The sequence below is a fragment of the Ovis canadensis genome, chromosome 8 (genome assembly GCF_042477335.2).
Source record: "Ovis canadensis isolate MfBH-ARS-UI-01 breed Bighorn chromosome 8, ARS-UI_OviCan_v2, whole genome shotgun sequence".
NCBI lineage: Eukaryota > Metazoa > Chordata > Mammalia > Artiodactyla > Bovidae > Ovis > Ovis canadensis.
In genome coordinates, this window is record NC_091252.1 from 37,503,122 (window position 1) to 37,521,281 (window position 18,160).

Genomic DNA, 18,160 nt, shown 5'->3' on the forward strand with positions numbered 1-18,160 from the left:
ATATACCCCGGCTAAACCCAAAAGAACAGGAAGTGACGCAACGTCCCGCCCTTGCAGCTGATTGCTCCAGCATTCTGTCAATCACCGGCCGCCCAGTTGCGGCTGGCTGGCCGCCCGCCCGCTAGCTGCGCGGGGAGCAGCTAGCCGCGTTGCGGTTCAGGGTTCGGGGTGGCCGCTGGGCGGGAGACGGCGATCTGTTGTCCGACTGGGGACTAAGAGCCTGGGGTCCAATGCGGAGTGGGTGGGAGAGCGGGGACGTAATGAGGGAAGGCTGTGTAGCGCTGTGTAAAGCAACTGGTTATAGCGGGGAACAAGGGTGGGTCCTCTAGAGAGTTGGCGGGGTTCGGCGGGGGCTGTGGCCACTGCTGGGATGGCGTGGTCGTTTTGATCCCGTGCACTTCGCCGATATTGCTGAGGTACTCGGCCATTCTCTTAAGTGTGCTTCCCCAAGGCGAACGAAGCCAGGCAGTAAAACTCAACATTAGTCCGTGACGCACATGTTGCCAAAGGGTCGGATTAGAAGGCGCTTTAATTCTGATCACGCTTTAGCTGCTGTGCGGATGAACGCAGTTCTCGGCCGATTTACACAATAGCCAGAAGCGTTGTCTCCCTATTCAAAAAGGGAAAAGCAACGTGGCGCCCAGCCTTGAAGGGCTCCGGCTCTTACCTACCTCCCACCATGTGGCTCGCCAAGCCTCGGAGTTGGCCGAGCTCAGTAGCTGCCGTGAAGCACTGGCAACAACGTGCTCAATTAGGTCAACTGGTGGGAATTTATTCTGCAAAACTGTTTCTAGAACCTGCTTTATTAAATAGAATCTGAAATTGGGGCGTCAATGGGTAGGGGAAAGAGAGGGGATTATATGAAATCATCTCTGTGAAACGCTTGAATATTGTGAACCACTAGGATTTTTTTTTTTTTTTAGCACTGTAGAATTTAAAGAATGGTCGTTCAACAAAAAATGGTAAAAATTAAATATCTGAAATTGCGTGGAAATTAAGGATTCAGAGTGATGATTAGTCGTGATTTAGCGTCATGAATCTAATTTCAGTGATCAAGTAAAATGAAAAAGTTATCAAGTAGTAGTCAAACAGTTTGACCCCAGGTGGCAAAATTGTGGTAACAAAGTTGTGACTTTTACTTAGAAATATGGGAGAAAAAAACCCAACCTGACATAAAAATCAGCACTGTCACGAGACAAAGGACTTATCATCTTTAGAGAAAGACTTGTTCAACTACAAGTGAAATAAGACAATGTTGTAAGCATGAAAAACTTAATGAAGATGTAGTTTAAGTGTGTACTCTATAAATTCCCTGCTGGGTAGTTAGTACTTGTCTTACAAGAACATGAATTTGTTCACATTTCTATGTCAAATCTGTTGAAAGAAACTTTGGTGCAGAAGGTAGATACCTACAGCTACTCTTGCCATGTTTTTAAAAGCATCCAACTCAGACTGGGGATTGGGACAAAAGATAATGACTTGCCCATTTTATTATAATAATAATTCAAAGAATGTGGTGGTTATACTTGGAATAAAGATAAAAGAGGTATTTATGTGTTTTACAAGCTATTCAATTATTTGATGGTTGCTTATTGAAATGAAGACTTAGTCTACTAAACCACCTCAAACACTAATTGTGGTATAAACATAATTTGGCTTGTAATTGCTTATAATTAGTTGCTTTTCCATTACTATTATGCTTTTCCCAATGTAATTTTAAGTGAATATAAAAGTGCCAAGAATCTTGGCAAGGTAAGGCCTTGTTTGATACAGAATAATTTAAATGCTGTCTACCAACTGAATTGATCTTTTGTAAAATATCTTTCTTAAGCATCATTACTATCATGAAGCTCAGAGTCTCTTCTACTAATTACCAAGTTAGTTATCTAGTCTATTTCACTGAATTTAATATGTCCAAAACACATCTGTCATTCTTTTATCATCAGCCCTGTTTCTATCATTTTAGATCTTTCCCACTTCACCAGTTTAAAAACAAAAAATTCTTAACATTTTTTGCTTTGCACATGAAGGATTGCCTAAAGAACTTAAAGTGAGTCCCATCCCCCAGACCTTCCTAAGGCACCTCAAATTGTGCTCCTTACCCCTCATTCTCTTTAGTAATCCTTCCTATTGAAATCTTCCTGAAATTTAAAAAAATCCTTACTTGACCCCACTTCTGCCTTCAGCTAACACCCAATTTTTCTGCCCTCCTTCACAGCAAAACTCCCTAAAAGACATGTCTATACTTTCCGTCTCTACCCTCATCTCTTCTTCAAACCCTTGAAACATATTTCTCAAAGCCCACATCTTGTCAAAGCCAGTGGTTCAAATAATGGTGTCCATCCTCATTTAACTCGTTCAGTAGCGATACAACTAACTATACCCTCCTTCTTGAAACAATTCTCTAGACTTTTGTGACACCTCTCTTCTTTGGCTTTCCTTTGACACATGCAGATCCTATCCAACACGCCAATGCCCTTGGCTTCCTCTCTGCTGTTTCTCCATGTGCATTTTCTTCCTGAGTGACCTGCTTCATCCAGTCCATGGCTTTGTGACATCCATACACTGCTGCTGCTGCTGCTGCTGCTGCTAAGTCGCTTCAGTCGTGTCTGACTCTGTGCGACCCCACAGACAGCAGCCCACTGGGCTCCGCTGTCCCTGGGATTCTCCAGGCAAGAACGCTGGAGTGGGTTGCCATTTCTTTCTCCAATGAATGAAAGCGAAAAGTGGAAATGAAGTCGCTCAGTCATGTCCGACTCTTAGCGGCCCCATGGACTGCAGCCTACCAGGCTCTTCCATCCATGGGATTTTCCAGGCATCCGTATACTAGTGACTTTCAAATCTGTTATCTCCAGCCCAATCATATCTTTTGAATTCCAGATCTTTGGGACACTTGCCTACCTGACGTTTCTGTTTGAATATCTAATAAGCACCTTGAAGCTAATGTGGCTAAGAGAGCCATTCCTTTTCATGCAAAACTTGCCTGCTCTTCACAAAAAGAAAAATAAAATACCCAGCTGTCCTCCATTCAAGCTTCCTGGCTGACATCTCTGCTCTGCTTTTGTTTGTGTATGGTCCATCCTTCTAGCAGCAGCTATCTCATTAAATAGCAGTTGCTCAAGCCCAAAGTCACCCTTGATCCCACTCTTTCCTGCTTTCTTACTAATCCAGTCTATCATTAGCCTTGTTGGTGATATTCCTAAAACATTTCAAGTGTTTCTTTTCTATCTTTGCTACTACCTTAGTTGAGAACACTGAAATTCATTCCCTGGACTACTGCAGTAGTTTTCTAAACTATCTCTCTGCTTACACTTTGGTCCCCTCAGATGATTTACCACTGAGCAGCAAGAGTGATTTTTTTAAGTCCAATTATGACACTTCTCTTATTTTAATATTGTAAAATTCTCCAATGATTTCCCATAACACTTAAAATAAAAATGCCCTACCTTAGCCTTGAAACCTCTATATGATCTGGTCCCAGACTAATTCTCCAAGCTCATCTCTACCATTCATTCTCTGTTCTCAGCCATACCAACTATATGCCAATAAAAAAAAATTTTAATAAAAATATAAAATTTGCATTTTCTGAGGATAAATATTTATAGAGATTCAGTTATTTCGCTTATTGCTTATGGTAAAGTTTTAAGTAGTATGGGAATTATGTTCTTTTGAATATTTAATTTATAAATTCTTAGAGAAAATTAGCCCTATTCTCCCCTCCCCCCAGGTCTAAGGGTTAATATCAGAAAGCAGAATCAAGTTTATATCCCAGAGTTTGGAGGCTTCTACTCAGTAGAAACTCAGTAGCTCAAGTGAAAGAACTCACCTACAGACATTTGAGGCTCATTTCAATTAAAAATAAACACAACTTGGTCTTCCTATGGTGAGATCCACAAGACCAGAAACCAATAGCTTACCATCTGTTTTGTGGTGCTTCACACTTAAATGCTAATAGCCAACTATCAGTCATTTGAAGAAAGCCTTCAATGTTTGAAAAGAGACCAAAGTAAATAATAATAGGAAATAAAAGGAAAACAAAAGACAAAATAATTATAGGAAGTAGAAACAAACGTCTAAGAAAAAAGACCATAATTATACTCCATAGGGATGAGAGAAGATAGTTTGTCCATAAAAACCAAACCAAACAAAAATGGAATACTAAATAAACAAGAAACATTTAAAAATGTTTGTTTGAAACAAAACAACAAAAATAAAAGAACACAGTGCTTGGAAATTAAAAACCAGATAGCTGAGAGTGTTTAAAAGAAAAAAAAGGTGGGAGATAAATTTAATGCAATCTCTGAGAAAGTAGGAAAAGCCAGAGTTGAAAGACAGGAGAGAAAAGATAGAACATTAGTTGATCAATCCAAGAGTCCCCAAACTCAAATAATACGAGTTCTAGAAAGAAAGAAGAGGGAGGAGGTGATTATCAAAGAAATAATAATAAAAATTTCAGAATAGAAGGACATTGATTGAAAGGACTCCCCTATTACCTCATACAATAAATGAAAAAAAAAATCCAAACCAAGATACATAATTGTGAAATTTCAAAACACTTTGGATAAAGATTCTAAAAGTTTCCAAGACCAAAAAAAAAAAAAGGGTCAAAATCAGAAGATAAAGAATCAGAGAGCACTGGACTTTTCAACAGTAACACTGGAAGCTTAAAGACAGGAGAGCAACATCTTTAAACTTTTCAGGAAAACATATTTTTACCTGAGGATTCTATACCCAGTCTCAAGCAGTACCTAGACTGGCTTTTTTTCATTTTTCTTTTTTGTCAATTATTTATTCTTTTGTTGAGGTATAATTAACATATAACATTATATTAGTTTGGGGTGTACAATATAATGATTCTATATTTATATGCATTATAAATAAGTCTAGTTATTTGCTACCATCAGTAGTTACAAATAATTTTTTTTCTTTTGTGATGAGGACTTTTAAGATTGACTCTTTTAGCAACTTTCAAATGTGTAATACAGCATTATTTTATTAACTATAGTTGCCATGCTGTACATAATTAGTACCTTAGTTTCTTGATAGACACTGTGCTAAACTGAATGCAAAGCACTGGTAAAAGCAAATTGTCACTACAACTTATTATAACCTACTAAAAGTTAATTAACGAAAGCAAGTGATCCTTATAAACTATGAGAAATCTGAAGCCAAATGTGATTGTCTGTTTTCATCACAGAGAGAATGGTATTATAGTTATGGTGTGTGTGCATTCTAAGTCTCTTCAGTCGTGTCTGACTCTGTGACGCTATGGACTACAGCCTGCCAGGCTCCTCTGTCTACGGAGTTCTCCAGGCAAGAATACTGGAGTGGGTTGCCATGCCCTCCTTCAGAGGATTTTCGCCACCCAGGGCTTGAACTGGTATCTCTTATATAAGTCTCCTGCATTGGCTGGTGGGTTCTTTTTACCACTAGGGCCACCTGGGCAATGGAACCAAACTCTTAAAGAATTAAGTTCTGTTCATGGGTTTTTCTCTTGTACTCTTCTTGTTTGAGAAAGACAATTAAAGGAATAACTGGATCAATAAACTATCGGTATTGATATGTTGGGCTTCCCTGGTGGCTCAGTTGGTAAAGAATCCGCCTGCAGTGTAGGAGAGCTGGGTTCAATCCCTGGGTTGGGAAGATCCCCTGGAGGAGGGCATGGCAACCCACTCCAGTATTCTTGCCTGGAGAATCCCCATGGACAGAGGAGCCTGGCGGGCTACAGTCCATGGGGCCACAAAGAGTCAGACATGACTGAGCAACTAAGCACACATCGATGTATTTTCTCTCTTAGGATGTCTTTGTTGGGAGCTTTAGAACAAAAGCTATTCTGGCACCTGCAAACAGGTTTTAGTCGGTTACCCAAAGCTTCCTCTCATCCTGGAAGTATACCCCGCTCCCATTTTTAATAGACTAAGCTAGACCACTCCAGTATTCTTGCCTGGAGAATCCCATGGATGGAGGAGCCTGGTGGGCTACAGTCCACGGGGTCGCAAAGAGTCTGACACGACTGAACAACTTCACTCACTTCACTCAAGCTATACCTGCCATATACCAGAATCCTACCTTGTTTTGGAATAAGGAGAATATGCTGATATGATTCGGAGAAGGTGATGGCACCCCACTCCAGTACTCTTGCCTGGAAAATCCCATGCACAGAGGAGCCTGGTGGGCTGCAGTCCATGGGGTTGCGAAGAGTCAGACACGACTGAGCGACTTCCCTTTCACTTTTCACTTTCATGCATTGGAGAAGGAAATGGCAACCCACTCCAGTGCTCTTGCCTGGAGAATCCCAGGGACGGGGGAACCTGGTGGGCTGCCGTCTATGGGGTCACACAGAGTCGGACCCGACTGAAGTGACGTAGCAGCAGCAGCAGCAGCAACTGATATGATTAGACTCTTCTGTCTTCCACAGCCTGAACTTCCAACTTGAAAGAACCAAAAAAAAAAAAAAAAACCTGAGAAAATCCAATTTCAACATATCCTGTATCTGGGAACTTGAGATAGTAATTGTTTCATTCTTACCCACATGCCCTTCTGGGAGAGTCAGCCCCACCCACAGTCCATGGCGGGGGCAGCCCTATGGGCATTAGACCTTGTCTCCTGAGCCACAGCTGATTGGAACAGTAGAGAACACCAAGGTTTTTTTTGTGTGTGATCAGTTGAATCCAGAGACCTAGATTCTGAGTAACTCCATGGAGGGTGTAGAGCATAAAGTGAGGTGGACTCAGGACAGGCAGTCATTTTTATGCCTTATACATGCAAATAAAGAGAGAAAACTGGTCTTCAGAAATACCCCATAACCTAGGTGTGCCAAAGGAAGCAGAAATCATACAGCCTTAGAGAAAGAGAACAGTGGTCTGTCAGATTTGACCATTTCTATATTTATATTTGGGATCCATGAGATTTCCCTCTGGATTTCTTAGTGCTTTTTACATGAATTAATTTAATATAGCTTCTTTTTGCTTATAACCAAAGAATCTTTGACTCAACAGTTGTTAAATATGCATTTTTGCAACCCCACACTTTTATATTTTCATACCTCTCGTAACCCGTTTTAAGTTGGTTGTGGGCATGGAAATATCAGAGAGGAGAAGACATTTCTTTGCAATGTCCCATAGAAGAAATGCCTGGATCCTTCTAGTCACAGGGACTCAGAGGCACTTAAAGGATTAACTTCTTCAAGACTCAGCCTGCTTTTCAGCAGTTCTGGTAGATGCTAGAAGAAACCAGATGACCAGCCACCTGACTAATAACATATAATTTGATACCATTTATCAATGTATAATTATGTCAAACTATAATTTGGGAGTAAATATTGTTATAAAGTTATTAAATATGTTATGATTTGTTATTATTTCAGTAGTTTTGTAAAATAAATGTATTAAATCTTAGTTGCATGTTCTTAACCATCAGTTTTTCTGTAGATTTAATACATACAGTTACAGGTGTTTTTTTTTTTTTTTTTTAATGTTTTTAGTATTTATTTGACTGTGGTTGGTCTTAGTTGCCGCATGTGGGAGCTAGGATCTAGTTCCCTGACCAGGGATTGAACCCAGGGCCCCCACATTGGGAGCTCGGAATCTTAGACACTGAACCACCAGGGAAGTCCCCAGTTATAGTTTTTAAAGTATACATGCACATTTTTAGAAATTCTTTACTTACGACCTTGGTCTCAGGATTCTTAAAATTCTGGAGGAAAATAAGCAATTTTGCAAAAAACAAATTGAATGTGACCAAACTATCAACCTTGTTAGATTTTATCTGCTAGAGAGAGCAGCTTCTAAAACAATAGTAGGGGGATTTCCCTGGATTTCCCTAGTGGCTAAGATTCCACTCCCAATGCAGGGGGCCCAGGTTTCATCCCTGGTCAGGGGACTAGATCCCACATGTTGAAACTAAGAGTTCACATGCTGTATTCTGTGTAAAACAGTGAACCCGTGCAGTTCAAAATCACGTTGTTCAGGGATCAACTGTATATACTTTGTGTGTATCTGCTCAGTCGCTCAGTTGTGTCCAACTCTTTGTGACCAGGTACCTTGGTCCATAGAATTTTCCAGACAAGAATACTGGAGTGGGTTGCCATTTCCTCCTCCAGGGCATCTTTCCGACACAGGGATCAAACCTGTGGCTTCTGCATCTCCTGCATTGGCAGCCGGATTCTTTACCACTGAGCCACCTAGGAAGCCCAAGTATATACTTTCCTCATTCAGAATTATGATTAATTAATAATTAACACTCAAGGAGTATTTACTTTGTCGACTCAGATTTACACTTACGTCTAAGGAGTTATATAGAAAGGAGTGATTCCTTTTCCTTTTGCACTCATTTATTTTCCTTTTCATGTACCTTAGTGACTTACATGAAAGTGAGTTGTAACTCATTTAAATTCTAGTCTCCAGTGTGAAGTAGTTTATTGCTTAACTCAACAAGGCTTTAACCAGGAGTATAAGAAGGGGAGTGTCAGCATTTCCCAACAGTAAGGTCTTTAGCAATTAAGGCGTGGTACTAAAGAGCCCCATTCCAGTAAAACATGTTCCTGCTCTTCATCTTCTACTATGCAGTAAACAAATTCATTTGTTCTAATCCTTAAATAAAGGGAAAAAACTAGAAAGAAAAAAACACCATCCAAAACCAAAACTCATCTATAGCCTCAGAAAATTCCTGGACATAAACTATCAGTCACTGGATTTTCCTTCATCTCTGCCAAGTTCCACAGCCTCTGAGCAGGTTTCCCAACAGGAGATGAGAGAGGAGGGGCAGGCAAATGTTGCTAAGTAACACACAGGGTACAGTTGTGCAGTGGGCCTATCAGATGACACAATCTTGAGCTTTGTGCTGGTTCACAATCATTCCACGATGTAATACAAGAGCTGCAGTATTATGTAGATACAGAGAGGCAAGATAGATCATTCCTAACCCCAATGGTTACTTCCGAAAGATCACGTAGTTTAAGAAAGATATGGTTACTTACACCTATGGATTTTTCTTGTTAGTCTTATTTTACCCTGGAACATTTTCAGGAGTAGGTATCATCTTTTTGTATTTGTGAATTAACAAATTAGTTCAATCACTTATTCATTCAACAACGATTCATCCAGTACCTATTGAAGCATTGTTACAACTTAAGTATTAAAACTGAGACCCACTGATATCATGAATTTTCTTTAGAAGTTGGTTATAAAAATGAAAAAGAAAAAAAAGAGGGAAAAAGCGTAAAGATCGAAATCAGCAATTCCTTAAAATATTTATTATTGTTGCATTTTACTTTTACGCTTAGAATGTATGCTTTTATTTGATATGCTATGGGTTACAAAAACAGGTTTTTCCCAATTATTGTGGAAAGTGGAGAGGAAATCCAAACATGAATAGCTACATAATACACATTGGAAAAGACATGGTTATAGAAGCATTTACCAGAATTCCCTTTTAAACAAGGCACTGTTTTGTAATCCAATTTATACACATTTTAAAAAGAATAGTATTGTCTAAAGTGACCTGTGCCTGTTATTTTCTTATGCATATTTATCCCCTATTCTATACCTACGATGTTTACTTTTTTTTGGGGGGGGACAAATTTATTATGCCTAAAATATATACACAATGCTAATATTTATTGAACATCTAATTTATACAAGCTGGAGTGATGTTAATTATGCATGCTTTGTCTCCTTTACGTTTTAAGAAGTAGATACTGTCATCATCTCCACTTTACAGATAGTAAAACTAAGGTTAAGTAAGTTGTGTAAAGTCACACAGCTTGAGTTACAAGAAGCAGACCCGGGCAGTCTGTCTCTAGAACCCTCCCCATTAATCACTATACTATACAACTCCCTATTAGCTTCATTGTATTTCCTGATAAAAATTTCATATGGTACCTTAAGATGTTTCTAAGACTTAAGAGTGTTGAACTAGAGAACTCTCTGTTCCCTCCATTCTTCCCCTCTGGTAACCAGAAGTTACTTTTGAGTCTATGAGTCTGTTTCTGTGTTGTAAACAAGTTTATTTGTGTAATTTCAGATTCTGCATACAAGGGATGTCATACAGTAATTGTCCTTCTCTGACTTACTTTACTTAGCATAATACCGATTCACTAAGTCTTGACTGGGCCCAGGAATCTCATTGCTAACCATCTCTTAGGTAAGTCTTACTATTTGGGGTAGGAAATCTCTCTGCTATGTCTGTTTTCATACGTTCTCTTTTGTCTTTGGCATTCTGAAGTTTCACCATGATATGACTAAGTATGGATTTTGGCTAGGCACAAGTTTTTTTTATTCTACTTAAAATTGATTGAGATTTTTGGACATGTGGATTAATGTCTGTGGTAGGCAGAATAATGAACCCTCAAAGATGTCCATGTCATATAATCTTCAAAACCTGTGACTGTTAGGTTACTTGACAAAGAGAGATTAAAGCTACAAATGAAAATAAGATTGCTAATCAGATGACTTTAGAGAGATTATCTTGGATTATCCAGGTGGGCCCAATTTAATCACAAAGGTCCTTCATAATGGAAAAGGGAGGCAGAAAAGAAAGTGTCAGAAAGGAAGGGTCAGATATGAGAAAAACTTGACCTGCTGTTCTACTTCTGAAGATGGAAGAAGAGGGCCGGGAACCAAGGAATACAGGCAGCCCCTAGCAGCCGCAGGGCTTCCCAGGTGGCTCAGTGATAGAGTCCACCTGCCAATGCAGGATCCTCAGGAGATGTGGGTTTCATCCCTGGCTTGAGAGAATCCCCTGGAGAAGGGCATAGCAACCCACTCCACTACTCCTGCCTAGAGAATTCCATGGACAGAGGAGCCTGACAGGCTACAGCCCGTAAGGTCACAAAGAGTTGGACACAGCTGAGCAACTGAGCATGCACACACACACAGAAGCTCCAAAGGTCAAGAAAATAGATGCTCTCCTAGAGACTCCAGAAAGGAACACAGACAACAATATCTTGCTTTTAGCCCAGTGAGACACGAACTGGACTTCTCACCTACAGAATTGTAAGACAATAAATTTGTGTTGTTTTAAGCCATTAAGGTATGCCAATTTGTTATTAAATGCATTGTGGTTCAGTTCAGTTCAGTCACTCAGTCATGTCCGACTCTTTGCGACCCCATGAACCACAGCATGCCAGGCCTCCCTGTCCATCACCAACTGCTGGAGTCCACCCAAACCCATGTCCATTGAGTTGGTGATGCCATCCAACCATCTCATCCTCTGTCGTCCCCTTCTCCTCCTGCCCTCAATCCCTCCCAGCATCAGGGTCTTTTCCAATGAGTCACCTCTTCACATCAGGTGGCCAAAGTATTGCAGTTTCAGCTTCAACATCAGTCCCTCCAATGAACACCCAGAACTGGTCTCCTTTAGGATGGACTGGTTGGATCTCCTTGCAGTCCAAGGGACTCTCAAGAGTCTTCTCCAACACCACAGCTCAAAAGCATTAGTTCTTCGGCACTCAGCTTTCTTTATAGTCCAACTCTCACATCCATACATGACCACTGGAACAACTAGATGGACCTTTGTTGACAAAGTAATGTCTCTGCTTTTCAATATGCTGTCTGGGTTGGTCATAACTTTCCTTCCAAGGAGTAAGCTTCTTTTAATTTCATGGCTGCAATCACCATCTGCAGTGATTTTGGAGCCCCCCAAAATAAAGTCTGCCACTGTTTCCCCATCTATTTGCCATGAAGTGATGGGACCGGACACCATGATATTAGTTTTCTGAACGTTGAGCTTTAAGCCAACTTTTTCACTCTCCTCTTTCACTTTCATCAAGAGGCTCTTTAGTTCTTTTTCACTTTCTGCCATAAGGGTGGTGTCATCTGCATATCTGAGGTTATTGATCTTCTTTCACCATTTTTGGAAAAATTTCAGCCATTATCACTTTTAATATTGCTTCTTCACTGTTTCTTTTCTTTTGGAACTCTGATTCAACATATAGCAACCTTTTATTCATTTTTCGTGGCTCATAATCTTGCTTTTGGATCTGTTCTCTTTTACATTCTTTAGATCTATTTTCATGTACTAATTCTCTTTTCAGTTACATTTCTAATGATGTTTAACCTAATCATTAAAATTTTCATTCAACAATAACATATTTCCTTTTAAGAGGTCTTATTTGGTTCCTTTGCAAACTTCACTGGTCATTTTTTTTTAACATTTTATTTTTTATTATTCAGATTTTCAACCTTATTTGTTTTATTTCTTTAAAGATAATAAACACACTTATTTTATATTCTGTAACAATCTAATATCTGAAGGTTTTCTATAAGAAAGTGTTAGTCACTCAGTCGTGTCTGACTTTGTGACCACATGGGCTATAGCTTGTCAGACTCCTCTGTCAATGGAATTCTCCAGGCAAGAATACTGGAGTGGGTAGCCATTCCCTTCTCCAGGGGATCTTCCTAAACCAGGGACTGAACCCGGTCTCTTGCATTGCAGGCAGATTCTTTACTATCTGAGCCACCAGAGGAGCCTTCCTTAAATTGCTTCTGATTCATGGTACCTTGTTTTCTAGTGTGTTTTATACATTGACTTAAAGCTCATGGTTCCTGTGGGAACTGTTTGAGGCTGGAGTTGAAGGATGTTCTCCAGAGAGGACATCCTTTTACTTATACTAGCTGCCTGAGAGTAGTACCAACTTAGGACAACTCTAATATAAATTTTCAGCATAAAGTGTTTGGGACCACCTAGACATCAAGGCTTCCCTGGTGGCTCAGAGTTTAAAGCATCTGCCTCCAATGCGGGAGACCCGGGTTCGATCCCTGGGTCAGGAAGATCCTCTGGAGAAGGAAATGGCAATCCAGTCCAGTATTCTTGCCTGGAGAATCCCATGGACAGAGGAGTCTAGTAGGTTACAGTCCACGGGGTCGCAAAGAGTCGGACATGACTGAGTGACTTCACCTTACCTCAGACATTAAGATGGAGAAGGCAATGGCACCCCACGCCAGTACTCTTGCCTGGGAAATCCCATGGAAGGAGGATCCTGGTGGGCTACAGTCCATGGGGTCGCTAAGAGTCGGACACGACTGAGCGACTTCACTTTCACTTTTCATTTTCCTGTACTGGAGAAGGAAATGGCAATCCCCTCCAGTGATCTTGCCTGGAGAATCCCAGGGATGGGGGAGCCTGGTGGGCTGCCGTCTATAGGGTCACACAGAGTTGGACACGACTGAAGCAAGTTAGCAGCAGCAGACATTAAGAACTATGAAAGGGTTGAGATTTTACCCTGCTACAGTTAGCCTGCCATAATTGCATGAATTTTAGCAGAAAATATGTGACCCTTGGGTCAGAGACTAAGGACAGGTTACTACTCAAAGCAAAAACAGTAGCCGTAGTGTCAGCATTTGTGTTGGTTCCTCATATCCCAATTTCCACAGGGCACACAATGTGGGTTAGGTGACATCTATACATGCAGTAAGTTGCATCACAGAAAAGGAACACTGAACTTATAGAACATGGATATTTTATGATGGGCAGAAAACATGCCTGCCTTTTTTTCACAGAGGTAGACATTACGGCTGTCTTCCAAGGTAGTAAGCAAATCTGTCTCCAGAGGGAGATATTATCATTATCCTCCAAAACTATAAAAACTGTTGAAAAGATAATCTGGAACAAAGACAGTTCCAGAAACTTGAGACAGTCATGAAGAATTCTCTCTTAAGAGGAGGTAGTTTTAATTGGGCCATGAATCTCTGCTTGTATTTGCAAATTGTTAGTATAGCTTTTCCTTCCCTTCTATGCAGAGCCAAGGTCAAGACTGGTAGGTTGTCCAAGTTTGTGTGTGTGTATATATGCATGTATTTGTGAGAATCTCCTATTAGATACCCTACCTTGATGAGGATTTTGGATTTGTCTCCTGTCCCTACATCCTTCGTGACCATCAGAACTCTAGTTCAAGTTCATCAGAATTTAGAAGCTACTCTCCCATAAAATCTTCCTTTTATGCGTTTACCTCTCCAAATCCCTGCTTTCACTTGGCATTTGGCCTTTCTTAACTCTTTTGCTAGTTTAGTAATGTATTTGAATAGATGTTTCTTATGTTCTATCCAGTTTCTGTGTGTGTGTGTGTGTGTGTGTGAGAGAGAGAGAGAGAGAGAGAGAGAGAGAGGGTTATTCTGTGTCTCTAATCTCCCATACTGCCAGGATGGCTGAAATGGAGGGAAGATAATAATGACTGAAGTTCAGGGTATCATGAGTCATCTGTATGAGTGCTGGATTCATCCAGAAAGCTGGCAGGCTTAGACAAGAATATACTTAACCAACATGATTAGGAAATGAGGTTTTTCAGTTAACTAGATTTCTCCACTAGTTATCTGAAGAACTGTCTGCTTTGAGAGTAATATCACCCCACAAAGGCTGTTATACACAGGAAGCAAAGCTCCAGTTTTCTCTGAGTGGTATGTAGTCACTGCACACAGGTGAGAAACAGGAGGGAAAGGGGCAGGGCAAAACCTTTAAAAAATAACTTTGCTGTTGAAGATAAGACATAAACTGGTTAGAACTGATTAGACCCAAGATGGAGGAAGATTTGACTTCCAGTAGGCCTTGAGCTTCATTATATATGTTCATTATAATACAGAAGCATGCTAAATCACATACCCACGGGTGTCAAGGCAGTTTTGAGGCTGACCATAAAAGAACAAAAAGTGGATGGTGGTCCAATACCTGGAAATTTCTGTCCCTTCTCCAAAATAGATGGAATAATCCTCCCATTCCTTAGCCTATGAAATTACTCAGCCCATGTAAAGTAACCACCTGTATTTTGGGGCCTCACTTTCCAAGATGGCCCATACTCTGTCTATGGAATGTGTATCTCCTTATATAAATCTGCTTTAACACTTAGTTCTCAGAGCAGAGCCCCCTTGCCTGCCCACTTATGCCCCTCACAAGTGTCCTATATTAACACAACTACTTCTTGCCTATCACTTTGTTTCTCACTGAATTCCTTCTGCACTGAGACATAAAGAACCTTAGATTCAGCAAGTCCAGACACCAGGTAAGTGATTTTAATTAAAAGACAGTGGGTTCCAGATGCAGACATAGAGAACAAACTTGTGGACCCAGTGGGAGAAGCAGAGGGTGGGACAAACTGAGAGAATAGCATTGAAACATAGACATTACCATATGGTAAAATAGCTAGCTAGTGGGAAGCTGCTGTATAATACACGGAGCTCAACACAGTGGTCTGGGACAACCTAGAGGGGTGGGATGGAGTGGAGAGTGGGAGGGAGGGCCACAAGGGAAGGGAAATATGTAGACTTATTGCTGATTCATGTTGTATGGCAGAAACCAACACAACATTATAAACCAATTATCCTCCAATTAAAAAATAAATTAAAAGAAAAATAAAAGACAGTGGGTTTGAGTCCCAGACTGTGGATTCAAGTTTCAGTCTGAGTTTTGGCTGGGTTTGAGTCCCATCTGAGGCCCAATTAGGTTTGAGTCTCAGTGTGAAACTAGGTGTGTGGTTTCAGCTGTAGTCACTGATTATTTTGTTGGAAATTTTAGAAATGCTGCATGTACTTAATTTCATACTTTTGACCTAGTAACTATTTAGTCACCTTTGACATAGTAACTACTAGGTCACTGCAGGTGTTCAGACACTGAAAATTTTCTCCTCAGGTCAGTTTAGTTCAGTCGCTCAGTCGTGTCCAGTTCTTTGCGACCCCATGAATCGCAGCACACCGGGCCTCCCTGTCCATCACCAACTCCCAGAGTTCACTCAATGTCCATCGAGTCGGTGGTGCCATCCAGCCATCTTATCCTCCGTCGTCCCCTTCTCCTCCTGCCCTCAATCCCTCCCAGCATCAGAGTCTTTTCCAATGAGTCAACTCTTCGCATGAGGTGGCCAAAGTACTGGAGTTTCAGCTTTAGCATCATTCCTTCCAAAGAATACCCAGGGCTGATCTCCTTTAGGATAGACTGGTTGGATCTCCTTGCAGTCCAAGAATTTCCAAAGAAATTCACTCCTAAGTAACAGTGTAACAGTCAGCAAATCACTTAACATATCTAAATGTGGGATCTTATTTCACAAGATTGTTAAAAAAAAAAAAAGTGCCTATGACAGGGCCTTCCTGCTGGCTCAGTGGTAAAGAGTCCACCTGCCAGTGTAGGAGACATTAGAAAACTTAATTTAGACAATCAGAGGAATATTTTATGTATCAGCTACAGGCAGGGGTACTAAAACTTCAGTCAGAATTCTTCTAATTTCTATAGAAGGAATAAATATTTTCTGGAAGAAAATATTCTTTTGTACCTACTAAGAGGGACCAACTCTTCAACAGCTGATATATATTATTAACTTTCTTTTCCCATGAGGTTCATTCTCCGTAAAATAAAGGTGTGTGTATATATATATATATATAAATATATTTAAAACCTCTGAACTTAAGCCAGTTGATGTCATGTTTTACTACAATTTTAAAATGAAAATATTAACAAATTAAAAAAATAAAATGAAAATATTAGCATAGAATTCCTATGAATTTACTAACAGTTTGAAATAAAAATGCATGATCAAAAATGTTTGAGAGATACTCTATATGAAAAACATTATGGCAAATCACCCACAGTCTATATACTATTGTGAGTTTTGCTTGTTTGATGTTTACTCCACAGTATGAATGGACATCCCTTCCTATTATTATGTTTCCTTATTGGCTCAGACAGTAAAGAATCTGCCTGCAATGTGGCAGACCTAGGTTCGATCCCTGGGTTGGGAAGATTGCCTGGAGGAGGGCATGGCAACCCACTCCAGGATTCTTGCCTGGAGAATCCCATGGACAGAAGAGGTGCAGTCCATGGGTCACAGAGTCAGACACGACCGACTCTGTGTGCGACTAGGCACACAGCACAGTGGCTCAGATGGAAAAGAACCTGCCTACAGTACAGGAGACTGGGTGTGATCCCTGCATCAGAAAGATCCTCTGGAGAAAGGAATGGCAACCCACTTCAGTGTTCTCGCCTGGAGAATTCCATGGACAGAGGACCTGGTGATACAAATTAGATTTATACCATTTTAAAAAAGTATTTCATTTTATTTTTTTTGGTCATGTCCCAAGACATGTGGGATCTTAGTTACCCAACAAGGAGTCAAACCTATGCCCCTGCACTGGAAGCACTGGGTTTGAACTGCCAGAGATATCCCATAAACCATTCTTTTAAACAGCTATGGCATAATCCACTAAAAGGATGTGCTATTATTTATTTAACCATATTTTAACTCTTTCTAATTTTTATCATAAAAACCATGGTCATGCACATCTTTGTACATATAACTTTGCACACCTGCCTCATTAGTTTCTTTTTGTCCACTTAAGTTAGTGCTTTATTTTTTCATTTTCCATAGAACACTGATTTTATAACACTGAATAGTCTGATATGTACCATTACAGCAAAACTTCTACTTTCTGAAAGATTAGGATAAACAGATCATCAAGGATATAACTAGTACATTTACTAAAACATATCATAATGATAAAAACAAATGATCACACACAATAATCTTCACATTGACATAAAATTGGTATCGTCCCTGTTGAATAAATTTTGCATTTCATCTTTATTATGTTCCAATACTCTTACTGATTTATCTTAGTTTCAACTAATAAAGAATTAACATTTCAGAATTGTTAAGACCGATCAGTGTCATTGCCTACATATATTGATCACTGCCAAAGACACTAGCTTGCCTGATTACTTCTTTTTAAAACTGAAGTATAATTGATTTACAATATTGTCTTAGTTTCAGGTGTATAACACAGTGATTTAGTTTTATATATACATATATTTTTTTCAGATTATTTTCCATTATAAGTTATTATAAGATACTCAATACAGTTCCCTGTGCTATACAGTAAATCCTTGTTGCTTGATTACTGTTTTGAAAGTTCTCATAAGTAGAATTGTTAAGTCAAAAGGGATATATATTTAAAATTTTAGGGACCCTGGGGGTCCAGTGGTTAAGAATCTGCCTGCTAATGCAGGGGACACAGGTGTGACCCCTGGTCCCAGAGGATCCTCCCACGTGCCATGGAGCAACTAAGGCTGTGTGCCACAACCACCGAGCATGCACTCTAGAGCCCATGCTCCAAAGCTACGGAAGCCACTGCAATGGGGAGCCTACACATACCACAAAGAGTAGCTCCCACTTGCCACCACCAAG

At 40.1% G+C, this 18,160-nt stretch overlaps 1 long non-coding RNA gene across 1 annotated transcript in view; it reads left to right on the forward strand.

Annotated features, from left to right (window-relative positions):
• LOC138444748 (uncharacterized) overlaps nucleotides 1-18,160 on the forward strand; it is a 92,046-nt gene that overhangs the window by 66,428 nt on the left and 7,458 nt on the right. The window contains exon 2 of the long non-coding RNA XR_011258572.1: nucleotides 10,024-10,143. This is a non-coding gene — a long non-coding RNA (uncharacterized lncRNA). The remainder of the gene's footprint in view (nucleotides 1-10,023; nucleotides 10,144-18,160) is intronic.